This window comes from Pollicipes pollicipes, unplaced genomic scaffold, assembly GCF_011947565.3.
Source record: "Pollicipes pollicipes isolate AB1234 unplaced genomic scaffold, Ppol_2.1 Scaffold_7262;HRSCAF=8765_pilon_pilon_pilon, whole genome shotgun sequence".
NCBI lineage: Eukaryota > Metazoa > Arthropoda > Thecostraca > Pollicipedomorpha > Pollicipedidae > Pollicipes > Pollicipes pollicipes.
In genome coordinates, this window is record NW_023597055.1 from 2,759,712 (window position 1) to 2,777,597 (window position 17,886).

Here is a 17,886-nt window from a genome sequence, read left to right on the forward strand (position 1 = left end):
AACGGGGATATTGAAGCGGTTAAATGGCGTTATACTGCGACGATATTTCTGGAGGCCGGTTTCATACGCGTGAAGATCTTAAAATGGACCACATCCAATATGCGCAAACATTTCAACAGTCGTAAATAATCTTACTCCATCATAAAAATAGCGCAGTTTAACAACGCAGATCGGTTTTCCTCAGTGTTTGTCAAGTCATTAATACGCGTATGCAAATGTGCCAGTTGCGGTTTCCAAGTGCGGCCCACTATGTAACTAGCTCCACGCGTTTAGACCGCAAACCTACTGAAACGTCCGCTTATGCGATGAGCTGTTTTGTTCGACAAGCATGGTTAATAGCGACACTACCGCGTGCCGTATCTACTACTACGCATTGAGCCAAAAAGGCCGGAAGTACCTGGAAGGGCGGAACGCGCAGTCGAGCAGTGATCTGCTTTTCTATACGCCTACAAAATTGTTGAGACAGCACGGTGGATGTTCTGCGAAAGCGAAGTACACGGCTGCGTGCAGAGTTCCCAGTTGTTAGCCATCTTTTAGTAAGCTGTAGTTTGTCGCCAATTATTGGATCCCAAATTTTGTGCAAAAATTATTTCATAAGCGCTTCTACACGGTACGCCAGCTCACGTGTTTCTCAAAAGCTGAAGAACGTGTCGAGTTGAGCTTTTAATGGAGGCCTGGTAAAGGTGGGTGGTAGTTTTGATAAGTAATGAACATTTCACATCGTTGACCTCTTAATTTTGGTTGGATCTTCCAGTTGGATAGACAAAACGTGGCTGATGCTCGAAGACAGGTGCCGTGCCGAAGTCCTCTTATATCAGTTCCCCTCGCCCCATATTCGGCAACTGCAGCAGTAGACATCCACATCTGTGACGCGTTCCGTTGCAGCAGTTCTTTCGCATGTTTTTTTTTTTTTGTTGCCTTTCCTGTCCAGACCACGTCATGTTCTGAAAAACACCATTGTTGCATGGACGTGGTCGAGAGCTATTAAATGCTCATTGACGGACAAAGTACAGGGTGCTTTAGGTGAAATGTTATCGTCAATTTCAAAAGGGCTGTGGTATGCAAAAACATATTGCATTCGCACGTTTTTTTTTTGATATTACAGATATCTGAAGATTTTTTGTAAGGGTCAATTAAGCGATGCATACGAATTGGGCAGCTTGGTAAAAACATCTAGGACAACGCAGAAATTTCACACGAAACGGAGGCCGCAACAAAACGGCGTGACAAGCGCACTGGAATACATCGCTGGCGGCGGCTGGAACGGAACTGGGGCAGCAAGGGGCATCCAGCGTTGGCGCGAGGCGAACGTTATATTTGAGCGTGGACCGGTGGAGCCTACTTGAAGCAGAGTTTCTTTCTTCCGCTAGAGTGGCGATCAAGACATGCTTGTGAATGCATGAAGAGGAAGACTTTCCATAGCTGTGTAAGAGAGTTTGTTCCAAAACTTAACAATCCTGACGCTGACTTTGTCTTAGTTTTATCTTTCACTTTTGGCTCTAGTTTACATTAAGGTCTCCTTGTTTGATTCTTGACAATGTTGCACAATGTATTATTATGTTTCGTATCCAAGCGATAAGCAAATCAACCTGTACACGTGAGTCATGTCGTTCCCCGGTCGTCGTTACGAAAGGAAACATAAGTTAAAGGATCTCAACTTCGTTTGGTCATCGCAATTTATCAGACTTTTGCCATTCTAGCGCCTCGTTTTGGCCTTTTCTCTCTCTCTCTCTCTCTCCTCTCGCTCTCTCTCTCTCTCTCTCTCCTCTCTCTCTCTTCTCTCTCTCTCTCTCTCTCTCTCTCTCCTCTCTCCTCTCTCTCCTCTCTCTCCTCTCTCTCTCTCCTCCTCTCCTCTCTCTCTATCTCCCTCCTCTCTTCTCTCCTCTTCTCTCTCCTCTCTCTCTCTCTCTCTCCTCTATCTCTCTCTCTCTCTTCCCTTCCAAGTCATCTTCAGATACTTCTATCGGAACATCAGATCTCTAGTACTATGCTTCCGATACTGCTAGTAGTACGTCCCATAACAAAATATTATTTCCTAACATCGGATTGGATCAGGATGTTAATCAGTTCCTGCAAGCATCTGATTATCACACCAAGCAGCTTTACTCGCACTTTTTAAATCGATATTTCAAGTGAAACACGTCTAGGGTTCATGATCATTTGCACATCCTTTGCGACAATAACGTCGACTTTATGCTTATGGTATGTGCGACTTATGATGCACTTGAGATACATTAGGCATGTTTTCCAGATATGATGTATGATGAGTAGATTACGCACACACCCACACCCCACACCCCATACCACACACACCCACACCCACACCCACACACACCCACACCCCACACCCACACACCACACCACACCCACACCCACACCCACACCCACCCACCCACCCACACCACACCCACACCACACACACACACACACACACACACACACATGCATATATATATTACTATATAACAAGCTGTCATTTTTCATAATATATATATATATATTACATATATTAGCTTTCATTTTTCATAGATATATATATATATATATCTATAATATATGTCAAGTAACATGAGTTATTTACAACTTTCATGTATTCGGGTACCAAACTCATCGTCATCTGACGTTCAGTTCAGGAACAGCTCTCCTTAGGGTAGGGAAACGTGCACGTTATACGCTTTCAAACATCATGCCGTTTTCCTTTGGACGCGTTTTTAGCAGTTTTCCGGGACATTGAGGCCACATCTTCAGGTGTGCAAAAATGAAAATGGGCGAAAATCGTGAGCGCAAATCTTTATATGCGGGAAAGCGCCTTCGTCACTGGGATGAAATGTAACGCGAAAAGTTGGTAAAAATCCCAACATACGTCCAAAGGAAAACGCATAATGTCCGAAAGCATATGATGTGCAGATTACATTTCCCTGATGACATCTGCTCCTGAAACTGAAAGTCAGATGACGACGCATTTGGTAAAGTAGGAATTCGGCACTGCTTGATTTCATGTCATTGTTGGCTATAAAAACCACGTGTGAAAGCCTTCTCAACAGGCCTTAAGACCCCTTTACACACCCACGGTCGATTCGTCCTCGATTGCAGCGATTGTGCTGAAAAAGACCTCAAATGGCTTTCGCAACTACGATGCGACACCATTGTCCGTCGCTGTTTGCTACAATGCCTGAGCCGGAAACGTCAGATTGTCGGCATGTCCCGCATGCGCGGTAGGGTGATCTGAAAACAATCACAGGCCGCGGCTGCTACTTTTCTGCTTGTGCCACTTTTCAAAAGACAGGAGCGCTTGTTCTCTTGTTTGCAAGTTGCCAAAACCAACGTATAGTCGCACTTGGTTGGTGTTACGGTCGCGTATGCACACAGTCTTTAAAGCGAACCCGCCGAGCGATTTGGTTGACCTCTGTTAGTTCTGTATTTTACTACAAATTACAAAAATAATGCTAGTAGCGCTCGGCGCACGGTGAGGATAGTATCTGTAAAAGATTATGTCAACATTCTAGCAATGTTATATTTCAATTAGCCTTCACTATCTTTGCGTACAATCCCAAAAAAGTCTTCCAAGGCTTTTCGTCAAGTCCCTTTGATGTCCAAACTCCGTCCACGAACATTTGGCTATTTTATACAAACAGCTATTTAGCAGTAGCTATTGCAGGCACAGAGATGCCAGCATACGAACAGTCCGATGGCAAAGGCAAAAGATAGTCCGCGTTTTTCCCAACAGCGGCAGTGCAGCTTTCATTTTTTCGCACCAGCGTGATCGAGGTGGCATTCGACCGACAACCTCGATGACCAAATTCAAGATCAGCGGTTTCTGTCTGTCATCAGCAATGCTGCACATCCATCAATCGCGACTCCGCAGAAGATTGCTCCAGATGGACCTCGGGCGGCCCAGAAGAATGCGGCACCGCCCAGCACCAGATCGGCCGGGTCGGACCTGCTGCAGGCGGCCGATCATCCGGTCGACCTTGTCGGTGGATGCGGTGTTTGACGCGTCCTGTCTCCAGTCCGATGGCGGTCATGAGCTCCTGGAGGCTCGCTGCCATGTTCTTGCGTGGATGGAGTCTTTGTGGTGGTCGCCACATGGTCTCCACAACGTGAAGTTCACAGGCGACAGGACAGGCGAGTGAGAAACCCACAGCGCGCGAGTCTTCAGGATGGCGTGCCTTCAAGGACAATGCTTCTTCAACGATTCCAGCGCGGCCCGTGCCATGTGCGCTATCGCACCATCTTGCTTTAGTCGCTAGTGGTCCTGATCGGTCAAGTGATCGGTCCAGTGATCGGTCCAGTGATCGATCGGTCCAGTGAAGTCGTCCCACGGCACCCTGGACAGGGCTTCCCAGGGCGGAAGTGATACTATGCTCCGGGTGGTGTGACAGTGCTTCGTCCCTCTCGTCTTCCAATAAGCATATTCAGTGCGGTCACGATTTCGCGAATGTGAGGTCACCGCTTATCACTGTTTTATGATCATGTTTTGCCACTGAATGGGCGTTCAAGTGCCACCACCGTCTGGATTGTGCGATACATATACTTGTCACGGTTGAATAAAACGCGGGCTAACTTTTGGCTGTGCACCCTGTACCCGTTTTCCCTTTGTTTACCTGCATACCTTTTAACATATCTACATCTTACCACGACATTGGTGGGATGCTGATGTAGCACGTCAAGGCAAGCATATTGTTGGCTATTCTACGAAAGCTCCCGAAGGGCTGGACAGAGAATTGCAGGAGAGTCCAAATCTACTCTTTGATGCGCATATACCGCTTCGTCTAGACAGTTCAGACAGTTCAGACAGACAGTTCAGACATCAGACAGTTCAGACAGTTTGGACAGTTGCTAGAGTGCAACTGTTTCTCCGCGAAGGAGCTAATGGCAACCAGGATAAAGACAAGTGTGTTTTTACGAAAGAAATATGGGAGCATAACACACGGAGCACATGGGAGCATTTTGCTCCAGGCCGACATTTTTGCAAAAGGACTGTAAGGAGGGAGGATCCGATTCTGACCGTTCGAGAAGTATGGAATCAGGATGCGAGGCAGGGACGAAGTCAATGGAAAGGGCCAAGTGATAGTGCCCCTCCCCCAAACCCCGGAGCCCAGAGGCTTTACACCAGATGCTGGCGATTTCGCATACATTTGGTCCAAGTTCGCAGGATTTCGCAGGCAATTTGTATTTTGTCCCGTTTCCGATGGGAGAACTTTGTCCATGTGGCTGATCCGAGGACATTCGGAATCGGAATCCTGGTCATGACTTTCGCGACAAAAAAAAATCGAGAAAGGCAGGGTCAGGGTCTGTGCATGAATAAACCAACAGGAAATGGACTCCAGTATAGTTTAAAAAAAACAAACCAGTCTGAACTAAGATCCAATGTTTGAATTTTGCGAATGGACGGCGCAAATCAGAGACCAACATCAGAAGCCAGGCAGCATGGCTGGTGCTGCCTCAGCGGAAGCTACCGGCATACGACGAAATCAGCACCCGCTCCAACATGTGCTGTAGCACGTCGCCGGACAGACGAATGAAGCGAAGACGATTCAGAAGAACAGAAGGTGAAGCAAGACGATTCTTAGCTCCAGTTTACAAGACATCACGAGGCGGCCTGTGTTCAGGTGCGATCAGCGGGTCACCTTGTCGGCCGTCGACACATTGTCGGGGAAATGAACCCACCGCTGCAGTCAACAACATGAGAGAGGATCCATACCGCAGTTAGATGACCCATTGGGTTTCCCACAGTCCTGATCAGAAGCAGCATGCTTGGGATCGGGCTCGGTGGCTTGCAGCTGTCGCGGTGGCTTAAAGCCGAACGTTTCCGCTTTTCCAATGGATAATTGTATCCGGACCGTCAAATTTATAAATTTCATATATTTAAAGTGACTCGTTAACTATCTCGTCAGTGACACGTTCCCCGCTCTGGTCCGAGCGTACACTGTGAAGTCCCGCCTGGCGTCGGTGGCGCTGTGGCGATCTGCCTGTGGTGAGCCTCGCTGCAGGGGATGGCACTCGGATGGTGCGGGTCCTGCCAACTTGGGACGTTGTGTAAACCACGAACCACGGGGCTGGCTGCTGTCGCACTCAGATGGTGCGGGTCCTGCCAGCTTGAGGTGCTGTATGAACCATGAACCACGGGGCTGGCTGCTGCCCGTTTGTTAGGTGGCGCTGGCAGGCCTCTAAAGCTGTAGCACATCTTCTCGGAAGGAGGATGTCCACAGTGTTCGCTATCGGTTGACGCTGTGCCCAGACGAGCTCGGGCGAGCCATCCCTCGTGTTGAGAGCGAGGCCGACTGTGCGCAGCGTGTTAGCTTAGTTCACAGAACGGCATCGCAGTACGGAGGCACAATAACACCTGGGCAGTGGAAGGCTTCTTAACACGTTAAGTGAGCGTGTTAGCGTGGAGGGGGGGGGGTAGGAGGCGCACGTAATCAGTCCCCCCACTGATCAGACATTTCCCCTTTTATGCTTACAATCATTCTAGCCCCATTTTGCTCTTGTTATGCCAACATTATATGCTGTAGGTAATTCGCCCCGTCTTTTGTTTGATGTGAACACAAATCGTAAGTATAAAGTGCTCTCAATCCGAGGAGCAATATAAATTTTGGAGTAAGTTCCAGGGAGTCCATATTTGCTATCGGTCATGCCGTCGGGTGGCTCCGACTCAAATTTCCTTAGAAAGGGGCCTGCGCGCGACCTAAACATTATTACCTCATTTTCAAGTCAAGACTTACGGAAGCATCCGTTTTTTAGAACAAGATAAATTACAAAAAAAACACACCAAAACAGCTTTCTAAGCTCGATAATGCGCAGCTCTTTTTCTGAAAAGCAGCTAAATGCCATGCTAAACGTTTTGAACGTCATGACATTAATGCGCGCTTTTTTTTTGTCCGCCGGGCAAACGTGCTCAGCTGACTACTAATAAAATCGGACTACTCGTGCTCAGCTGATTGCTAATAAAATCGAGGAATGAGAGTGCAGCTGCGATGGAACCAAGGCCGGCGGGATCTCAACACCTCTGTCTGCTTGTTTTCACCCCGTGATTGACCAGCCATCGGCGATGTCGTCCCATTACACTTAGAAGCCGGAACATCACGCCATAACTTTTTTGTAGTCAGGCCATTGAAAACCATCGACCCGTGGGAGGGTTTTGGAAAGATTATTCTTGAAGGGGCAACTCTCAACACATTACTCCACCGTTTCATGATGCAATGGACATTGATTTGCAACTGCTCATTCTTCAGGCGATTAATCATTGCTGCGCAAGACTTTAAGTTTGCATACTTCTGGATGGGCGCACAATTTCATGGGCTTTGTCTCCTATTCCATCAGAAATTAACACTACATCAATGGCTTCTTTCTTGTCAATCCTGCATATGTAAAAAGCTGGTGGAAACTTCCACGCAGAGGAATCGGTCCAGAAATCCAAGTACCAAAGTGTTCAAAGTGCCAGGTATTCACCATGTTCCTGTATTACCAAATTCACTGTTCATGGGCCCCGATCGCTGGTCACAGTGCTCCATGCACGTGGAGTGGACGCCGAACATCCAGTGCTATGGGTTCGGCGATTTCCGGTCCCTGAGCCATTGGTGGCGTTTAGCAGCACGGCCCTCAGCAGTTATTTAGGCGCGACGTGATCATGAATAATCTTTTCATTTGAATGCATGCGGATTTTTCAGCGAATAACAACGCAACTTACACAAGGGGACCATTTTAACCAGCTCCTCTGTCCTTATAGGCACAATGTATGGTTTGAGAAGTGGTCTCTGCCGCCCACCCTGTGGCAGACCCGAGTGCATCAGCAGCCCGCTCTGTGACAGACCCGAATGCATCAGCAGCCCGCTCTGTGTTAATCGAAAGTACAACAAAATACCGGAAAAGGTACGGCAAAGGTACGGCAGAAAGTGCGGCAGACGGCACGGCAAAAGGTACGACAGAAAGAACGTCAGAAAGCGGATCAGAAGGTGCGACAGAGAGTACGGCAGTCAGGATATGCGGCAGCAAGTTGTGTACCGGTGAAGTTAGACTCGGTGACTCGCACAAAGCACGCAGAAAGTGCAACGCTGCTCTTCCGGTAACAGCGTGAGTAATCTGGCACAATGGTATTGAAATTTACGCGCCATGGCATGCCGCTGGCGGCTAGTGATTGGGAATAACATTGGGTAAAGGACTGCGTTCGATGGTCACCGAAATGCCACCGACCAATGCAACCCGTAATGCGCCTTATTTCAAATATCGTCCGATTTGTATTAGCAAAGCAGACACCTTGTATGCATATGGCGTGGCATGCAGGCTTTAATGCAGCGGCTATGGAATTAAGAGGAAGGGTAAGAGAGCAAGACTGAGCCATCGTGGGAGGTCTCCGCTGCCGGGTCTCACCCTGTGCAGGAGCGCTTCTTTGAGGTTTGTGCGAGTGCCCGGGTCTGGTCAGAGCGCCCGGGTTGGGTTCCGGCCAGAGCGGCCGGGCGGAAGCCGGCCAGAGCGGTCGGGAGGGGTCCGGCCAGAGCGGCTGGTTAGGAGTCCGGCCAGAGCGGCTGGTTAGGAGTCCGGCCAGAGCGGCCCGTGAAGCTCCTCGGGCCCAACGGCGGCACCTATGCCCCCAGCGACGCCCGGCTTTATGAGGATTAGAATGATGCAGTGCGAGAGGAAAGTGGACGGATGCCAGCGAGAGGCGTGCGCGGTATCAATGATGCTGCAACGGGCGACTACTTCTTTAGAGGTTTCTCCGAGCTCGATCTGAAACTTTGGGAGTCATCAGTATGCATACGAGATAGATAATGTGTGTATTGACTGGCTGACGTACATTACTCATTCCCACTGACGTGCTGTGCAATCGTAATTCAGGGATCTAGACAAAACAAAAACCCATCCGAAATTTTCAAAGCGCCGTCGGGCCGGGACATCTGCAGGCCGATTGAACTGGTTCCACGCCCGTAGCAAGTATCGAACCGCAACGACTATTCCAAGAAACATCAACGCCACCTATATGCCGTATTAAACATCACCATTCCTGAAATGGGAAAAGTATTTTGGCCATAAGTGGTAAGAAATGCTGCTACTATTGAAAAAATATTCCATTGTCAAATTTGGTAGTTCTTGAAGGAAGGTTAGATGGCGCAGATGGTGTTTGGATTGCGGTGGCTTAACCACTGGCAAAGGAAAAGGAGGGTGGCCACCGGTTTCGATGATTAGGACCCTTGGAGTAAACCCGCGTGTCCATAGATTTGTTAGTCGTATTTGACGGTTTAAGACTTAATTAGTCATCTCTTTGTATCCAGCATTTTACCTCAGGTATCTAATAATGCACCATGATTGTTCGAACCGTTATCAACTTGAGGCATATTGCACTTCTACTGCCTTCAGGCGCATGTATCAAGCTCGTAGCCTTGCATTGTCTTATTGTTGGATACAAGTTAACGCCTTTTAGACAATTCGTACTTATGTTAGGTCATGTAAGACAACTTGATGCAGTTGAACATGCCGATTTAAACATTGTTATCAAGCAATGGTGTCTCATATTGATTTGAGGTGAATACCTTTGTAGTCTATTGTTTTTTAGTTGCATAGGGATTAGCTGCATATCACCACCTGAGATATGCGATTTTCATTACTTTGCATTTTTGGAAGACTCATGTTATTTTTAGCTGACATTTTGCAGTTTCAGCAACTGCATGCCAGCTTAAATCCTGCATGCTTACAGAGTCATGTAGATGTCACATTAATAGTGGTGCATCAGCTGTGGTATAAAAAATAACAGGAAGGTATAGCAAAACAATTGCTAACAAGTGTTAGCAATTGTTTTGGTTATTGAAGCTGGTCTGGCCACTGCCACACTGTCATACCACATTTTCTCCCCATGCTGATGAGTTTGTAGCCAATTAAGTGAATGTCATATTGATTCTGAAGGTGATTCTATCTGCACTTTGTGTTACATGTGTATTTGTGACTGGTTGAGTCATGCAGCTCAGATAGATACTGTTATAAGTGTAATATAACCATGTAATCCCAGAAAGTTTGCCATGATTCTGTGAAGGTGAAGCTCAGTTTGGTAAGTTGGAATGCCTGGTGCTTTCTGGCTGTCTGGATATGAATTTCCAGATGCATTGTCCAATGTCCAGATGAAATGCTAGTATTATCCAGTATATCAGCCAGGAAATGCCAGTAGCCATGCATTAGGTGCAGGGAGGTGTGATAACATCCATATAAAATATGGGTGGTGTAGTAAGTACTTTTGTAAGCTTATGTATCCAAGAAAACACTAGGAGATATTATCAAAACTGCTCATTCTTTCTAGCAGTGCTACTGGTTGCCAGCACCAAAACATCGATTTAGTAAATGTCCTGGAGCCTAATGCCCTGGCAAAGCAATGAGTTAGAAAACCTAAGGCACTGTGACAGGACAACACATATTCTAAGTCCAAGCAAACCTTTTCAAATAAAATGACATCAAAATCTAATCAACTCACGCAAGCTCCAACATGTTAATGCCTGGTCTATGACACTGCTAAGGACTATGTGAAAACCGGTAGCCAAACCAATAGGTCTGGATTGACTCAGACTGAGTATAAGGTAGAAATAAAGTCACCAAGGGCCTCAGCGCTGTCTTTCAAGCTCTGACATCCTAACACTGTATGCATGGAAACCATGCTTAGAGCTGTACAAATTACATGCAGCTTAGGCAAAAGTTTTGATGATCCATACTCAGCATGAGGTGAGAGACTGACATACTCAAATGCGTCAGCTTTGAAACCATGCACTAATTCACCATTTTTAAGTGTATACTACATAAAAAGGCTGCTTGAATCACATCTCAAGCAACATTTATGTTATCATGCATTTATCAACAGACATATCTGCAGCAATTCTGACCTCTTGGGCCAACACAGCCTTCTGCTGTTGCCAAAAAGTGTGCCAAAGGTTGGTGTTTGTTATACTGTGCTCTATTGCCCTGCATTTGTCTGTCATGTGTTGCCCCCATTGTCATGCACCTTCTCTGTGAATGTGCATCCCCAGGTGTTTATTAAAGCAAGTTCCAATGATGTAATGACAAGCATGTAAGAGCATACACCGTTGGAAGCAGAACCTTAACATTTTCACACAAAAGGCAACTGTTTTAAAAATTATGAAGCTTTGCTGACCAAAATTCAAGCATCTTGCATTTAGTATTTCAGAGGTCATTCCTAAACCATCTAGGAGCCGTTCAGGCCTCCCGCCATTTGGTGAAGTCGGTTTTGCTGCCATCTGTCGGAACCACGTGGTACTGACCAGCCGGTCGCCACCATTCTCCAGCGAAATATATACGCGCGGCCACAGCCGCAGCCTCCAGTGCAGAGCACGTACGGCGGCGGCGGGACGGGGGGAAGAGGAGGAGAGGGAGGGCAGCCAAGAGCTACCATCTCGGGAGGTGGCGATGTCCGGGTCCTGCGTCAACAACGCGGGGCCAGCTGTGGCTTGCTGTGGGCAGGCCTTGGCTCACAAGCGCACGCAGTGGACTGTCGTTGACGCGATTCGGTCTTAACCCTGACTGCGCAGATAATACATTCGCCACCTATTTCGATACCGAGCCTGTAGCCGCTGCACCCTTCGATGTTAAAGCCAGTGAATTCTGGTTTGGGACCCGATCGGGACCCGGCTTAGGTCGTCTGAGGGGGACGCAGTCCCCGTCTCGTCCCCCGGACTTTGAGCTCATCCGTGGCCCAAGGTTCGTCAACGCGATATTTGCAACGGAATGGCTCTCAAGCAGAACACGCACTGAAAGTTATGTTGGTTTCTCGTTCACTTATCCCCAGATATATGCCGAAGCATGGGCGTTAAAGCACACTTCCACGCTCATTTGCTCAACGTCGTATGCATCCGGACTGTGACGGTTGTCCTTGTTGTCGCTGTTGGAGTCCTTGTGTCCTTGTTGGAGCGGCCGGGGCGACGAGCGGCGGTCAGGGCACGCGCCTCCAGAGGCTCCCAGGCCGCCGCCGCCCCTCCCACCCCTGCCTTAGCCGGCGTCGGCTGCCCACGGCAAACTGTCCGCCGACCGGTACGGGTCTCGATGGACGAGTGAGCTTTCACAGGTCTGCGCGCTGCTCTGCGTCTGCGTTGCGCGTCTGGACGTGTGATGTTACATGAGGCGTTCACGTCAACAGGACAGCGGGAGTGCAGGGGGCCGCCGCGCCGGGACGTGCTGAGCGGCTCGGCTGAGCAGCGCTCTTGATTGGCCCGCTCCGGCGCCCATGGGGCGCACGCCAGGCGACATGAGCGCCCCTACCGGCGTGGCGGACAAGCTGTGGTTTCAAGTACATGCTGTCGTGCGGCGCTGCGACCTGCGCCGAGCTAGGTGGGTGCGAGGCAGCGAGGGAGCTGACTCGCTTAGTCAGTGTGTGTGACTCGGTGTGCGGTGGTCGGCAGGGTACTCAGCTTGGGCCGGATCGTGGTTTACCACAGCTGCGTGGTGTGTTTTTTTGTTTTTGTTTTAGCCACGCAATGCCGTGGTTTTCGTGCCCTTTGTAGTTTTGGTTCAATTTTTTTCAGCTATTGTAGTTTGGTTCATTTCTTTACAGTTACGTATCCCTTGGATCTAACCAAGACACGTCTTCAAATCCAGGGCGAGGGCTGCAGAAAAGAAGGTGAGGAACTCCAGGCCTGGCCCGGTCCTAGGTCACTTAGCCTTGGCACAATACTTTGCACTTACCCACAGCCCTGCCAACGGTTGTTCATGAGGACAGACCATTCCAGGCGAAAGTCACTCGAACGGTACCCGGTTTGGTTCCCACCGCACGCAGTTTACCGTGTTCCACCCGCTGGTGTGGCTGTTTCGGCGATGACAGAGCGGCTCCATGTGGCGGTCGGCCATACAGTGTTTATTTGTTATTTCTTGCTTCCCTTGCATTCTTATCTTTGTCTTGCAAACATTTCCGCGCACGGGAATATGTATTAGTGTCTCCGGCGAGAAACTTGTGAGCATCGCAAAGGCCCTATGGCAGCATTATTTGCCAGTCTACCACTTTGCCTCCGTTCCTGACGTACGTTCGGGTATTCGGGTTTGTTCTGGGACGCTTTACCATTGTCATCGCCCTGCGCGTTTGGGCAATCCCCCTTTGCGAAAATTACTCGAGCCATGGCCCGTCGTGTTATGGGGAGGACTTAGCTCTGCCGGTTGCGTGTACATTGTACTGTACAGATTTTTTCCGCTGGCACTCAAACACCGCTGACAGTGGCCACTCCACAACAGCTAAAACCGTGCGAGCTGCGCCCACGAGCCTGTGTCACCGTGTAATCCGGGCGGTACTTCCAACACGACTCACTTGTCCCGCAACGAGGGCCTGACCTCTGTCCATCCACCCGACCCAGCTAACCCCTGCTGACCCCTGCTCGACCCCTGCTGACACCGCTGACTCCCGCAGATATCTGTTGACACCCGCTCACCCCTGTTGATCCCTTTTGATCTCTGCTGACCCCTACTGACCCCTGCTGACACCCGCTGACTCCTGCCGATCTCTGGCTGACACCGCTGACCTTTATGGACCCTCTGCTGACCACCCTTGACCTCCTCCGACAGCCGGCGCTCGTCAGGCCGACCGCCGCTACTTACAGGGGCTTCCTCCGCACTGGCCGGCCGGCGTCGTGCGCGAGGAGGGCGTACTGAGGCTGTGGCAGGGCGTCACGCCCGCCATCTACCGGCACCTCATCTACAGCGGCGTGAGGATGAACGGCTACGAGTGGCTACGTGACCGTGTCAGCCGGCCCGGCCAGCCGCTGCCCGTCTGGTGAGGGCCGTCTCACGTCGCGACCGGGCCCCGCCGCTCCGCCGCCGCTGTGTGGAAGGGCCGTGGCTGGCGTCGATCAGCGACGTGTGTGTGGCTGTAGCGGGTGCGGTGGCGTGCTTGGGGGTGAGGTTTTTGTCCGGGGTGTGGTGCTGACGTTGGCTACGAGGACCAGGTATCGTGCGCCTCTGCCACCGTACCGTCTCACCGCACGGTGACCATCAGCTACACCTGTGTGCGCGGCGTAGAACTGTTGTAGCCTGTCTTTATGATCACGCCGAGTCATCACCGCAGCTTGGTATGTTGAGATTTGTGAATCCAGCCGATGCTCGCTCCATAGTGTTGTTTAGCGAGCTCTTCCTCTTGTACTGAAAGTCAATGGAAATTATCAATGGAAAAAAAACGTTGTCAATGGAAGCACAGCTCACGACTGAAGCCGTGGCTGTGGCCGATCCTGGCCGCCGGGTGGCGCGCCTCAGCAGGGCCGCCGGTGCGGCGCGGCGCCGCGTCCCCCTCCCCGCCCCGCGCCGGTGTACAGCGGCGGCCCGGCTGGCCGGCAGGCAGGCGGCGCTGGCCGGACTCGCCGCCCGGCGGACTGGGCCAGCTGCTGCCGCCTCGCCCCGCCGACCTGGTCAAGGTGCAGATGCAGACGGAGGGCCGCCGACGACTGCTCGGTCTCCAGCCCCGGTGAGGCCCGGAGCCCGGAGCCCCGAGGCCCTGGAGGTCCCCGAGGCCCGGAGGCCCGTAGAGCGGGCGGGGGCGGAGCATCTCCCGCGGGAACGCTGCGCCCAGGTGGGAGGCCGGCTCAGCAGACTGCAGGAACGCGGGCCCAGATAAGACGGGGATGCAGATAGAGACGAGGCAGCTGAGGGGACGGGCCAGCCCCGGTGGGGAATAGCAAGGAAAGGGGGGGGAGGGTATGTAAAGACTTCTTGAGCCCGAGTGAGGGAGCGGGAGGGCAAGTTGATAAGAGAGCCGATTGGGCAGGGTAGACCCGGGTGAGGGGGTCGGCGCCGGTTTCTGCGGCAGCAGTAACTCGAGCACAGCTGGGCCGTGTGACTCTCGCCCGGCATATGCGCGGGTGTCCGCTTTCTCTTTTTCTTCACGCAAGCTGGACACTCGTGCCCCCCCCCCCCCCACCGCCGTTGCGTGTCTGCGTCACAATGACCGAACAGTGACGGCCGCCCCCGCCGTCGGGCGGCGCAGGGCGCGCCTCCAGCAGAAGTGACAGCCGCCCGCGGGTCCGCAGGGGTGAAGAACGCGGCGCACGCCTTCCGCCAGATTTGCGCCGCGGCGGCCGTGCGCGCCCTCTGGAAGGGCTGCGTGCCCAACGTGCAGCGCTCGGCGCTGGTGAACCTGGGCGACCTCACCACCTACGACTCGGTCAAGGGCTCGCCTGGTGCGCGGCACGGCGATGGTGGTGACGGCCCCGTCACGCACTTTCTGGCCAGGTGAGCGGCGCGCCATCGGCGGGGCTGGCACCGACCTCGACGACTGCGGCGGCGTGGTGGTCCCGGTCAAGCGGGAGCACCGCGCCGTGCGGTTTCGGCGTTTGCGGATGGACGGAGCCGCGGCGCCGGCTCTGGTTGGTGCGGGCGTGTGTCGGTTGTGCGGAGCGCTGGTGGTGCTGAGGTGCGACATGGTGTGACCCGCGTCTGGTGGTCTGATCCGGCGTTCCGTGCTGACCACCGGCCGTGCGACCTCTTCTGACCCTGACCTCGTCCGTCTGATAGCTGCTGACCCTGACCCGGCCCGGCCTTGATCTCTGCCGATCCCTGACCTCGTCCCGTCTGACAGATACCGACCCTGATCCCATCCGTCTGACCTCTGCCGACCGGGGAACTCTGTCTGTCTGACCTCTGCCGACCCTGACGTCGTCCCATCTGACCTCTTGCCGACCCTGAACCCGTCCCGTCTGGGCTCTGCCGACCCTGACTTCATCCATCTGACCCCTCGACCCTGACCCGGCCTGACCCCGCTCGCCGACAGCGTGGCCTCGGGCCTGGTGTCGGCCACCCTGGGCACGCCCCGCCGATGTGGTCACGACGCGCGTCATGAAACCAGCCCACCGACAGCCGCGGCAGGTCAGACGTCCACTCGGCTTGACCCGGACCCGGCCCCGGTCGGCTGCCGGGCTCAGGGCAGCTGTGCAGCAATGTGGCGACCGGACGTCATGGTTTCTGTTCGGTCGTCTGTTTTAAGTTGGGTTGATAGAAAGATAGGTAGATGAATAGATAGGTAAATATATAGTATATAGATACGTGGAAGATAGAGGTAAATATTAGATATCATAGATACTGGAAGATAGATTGAAATGAAGACAGGGGCATGCTGATAAATGATAGTAAACCCATTAACTACTTGCGTGGAACTCGGGCAACCCAACAGGCCAACGTCCCCGCTCGCCTGTGCTGCCGTCGGTGACGAAGGCGGGCCGGCCGACCGACTGTTTCTTCTCCGATCCGCCGCCAGGGGCACGCTGTACCGCAACTCTGTCGACTGTTTCGTGCGGCTGGTGCGGGAGGAGGGCCTGCTGGCCATGTACAAAGGGCTTCGTGCCCTGCTGGATGCGGCAGGCGGCCGTGGAGTCTCACCTTCTGGTTCACGTACGAGAACCTGCGCCGCGTGTGCGGCACGGGCACGTTCTAGCGGCGACCAACGCGCGAGGCGCCCAGGTACGCCCCCCCCTCCCCCCCTCCCCCCCCTCTTGCCAGCCGACTCGGACGCCTGGGTGGCGGCAGCCGCATGGGCTTGTTGTGAGGGAAGGGGTCACGTAACGGTGCTGTTGAGCTGGGGGCGGGATGTTGGTTGGGTGAGTCGGGGTGGCCTGGGCGTGGCGGAGTGTTGTTTGGGTAAATGGGGGTGGCCTGGGCGGGGCAGTGTTATTTGGGTAAGGCGGGGTGGCCTGGGCGGGGACAGTGTTGTTTGGGTAAGTCGGGGTGGCCTGGGCTGCGGTTTGGATGTGCTGGCTTTGAGGCACGGATTAGAGGCGCAGTGGTGCGCGGCGGGAGGACGGGCGTTTCTCACTGGCCCTCTTCTGATTGTTTTCCTCTCTTGCAGATGGTCCCGTAACGCTGTACACGCAGCTGTTGAGTCTTTTCAGCATAAATGCACGTGCGTTGCTCATACAGTATACGTCGCCACATTAGTGCAGGTGCAGTGATGTGGAGGCGCCAGCGGTGCAGTGATGTGGAAGCGCCAGCGATGCAGTGATGTGGAAGCGCCAGTGGTGCAGTGATGTGGAAGCGTCAGCGATGCGGTAACCGGAGTGGTGGGTGTCCTGGCACCGTAGTGGCGCCAAGCGGTGTGGAAGCACTGGTGATCAGTTGGGATACACGAGGCGCGCAGGAGCCAGAGCAGACGCGCTGGCGTTGGGACGAGCACTACACTGGAGAGCACTGTGCACTGTCTTTTCTCAGGGCAGACTGAACCAAGTGCCATGCTACATCAAGACGTTTGTGCAATGCATAGACACCCACCGTGCCGTAACAATGCAACTACAAACTACAACCCCTGCAGTCGCTCCTCCTCAGGCGTAACAGAGGCATCATTTTAGGGGCGCTATTGCGTTCTTGGCTCGGGGACCAGCGCAGTTCAAACGCGATGGTGATGTCCGTCCTCCGCGCCGGGCGCGCTCGCGCCAACACGGGCTCGGCAGGAGGCGTGACGAGGAAGAGCCGCCGGCGCCACGCCTTGGTCGCGCAGCCAGGGGTCTGTGGCGACTCCGGGGGCTCGCGGGGCCCGACGTGCCTCGCGGCTGGCGGACTCGGTCCTGGTCGCGCGGGTTGTTGCTTGGGTCGCGGGTGGCATGGGCCCGTCGCGCCCAGCAGTTTATGCCGAGCAGTGGCGCGTCGTCGTTTGCTCTGTTGTCGGTCGGGTTCTCGAGGCGGTGGGTAGATAATGCGATGTGGTAGGTGTGGTGGACCACTTGGTCGACTTGGCAAATGTACTACAATGTAGTAGAATGGGTAGTAGAATTGGTAGCCAATTGGGCTGCGCTCGTTCAGGTGTTATCTGCCTCAGTGCCATGTCTCGTCGGGCTCCGCCAGTGTCCGCGGTCGGGGGGGGGGGGGGGGTGGGAGGGGCATCGAACCAGCCCTCAGAACACAGATGCTGTGGTCAAAGTGCTGAGGGGGGGGAGG

General features: G+C 52.9%; 1 pseudogene; it reads left to right on the top strand.

Moving 5' to 3' along the window:
- Positions 1–10,696: 10,696 nt before the first annotated feature.
- On the top strand, positions 10,697–16,393 carry LOC119114075 (mitochondrial uncoupling protein 4-like; annotated as a pseudogene).
- The last annotated feature ends 1,493 nt before the right edge of the window (positions 16,394–17,886 follow it).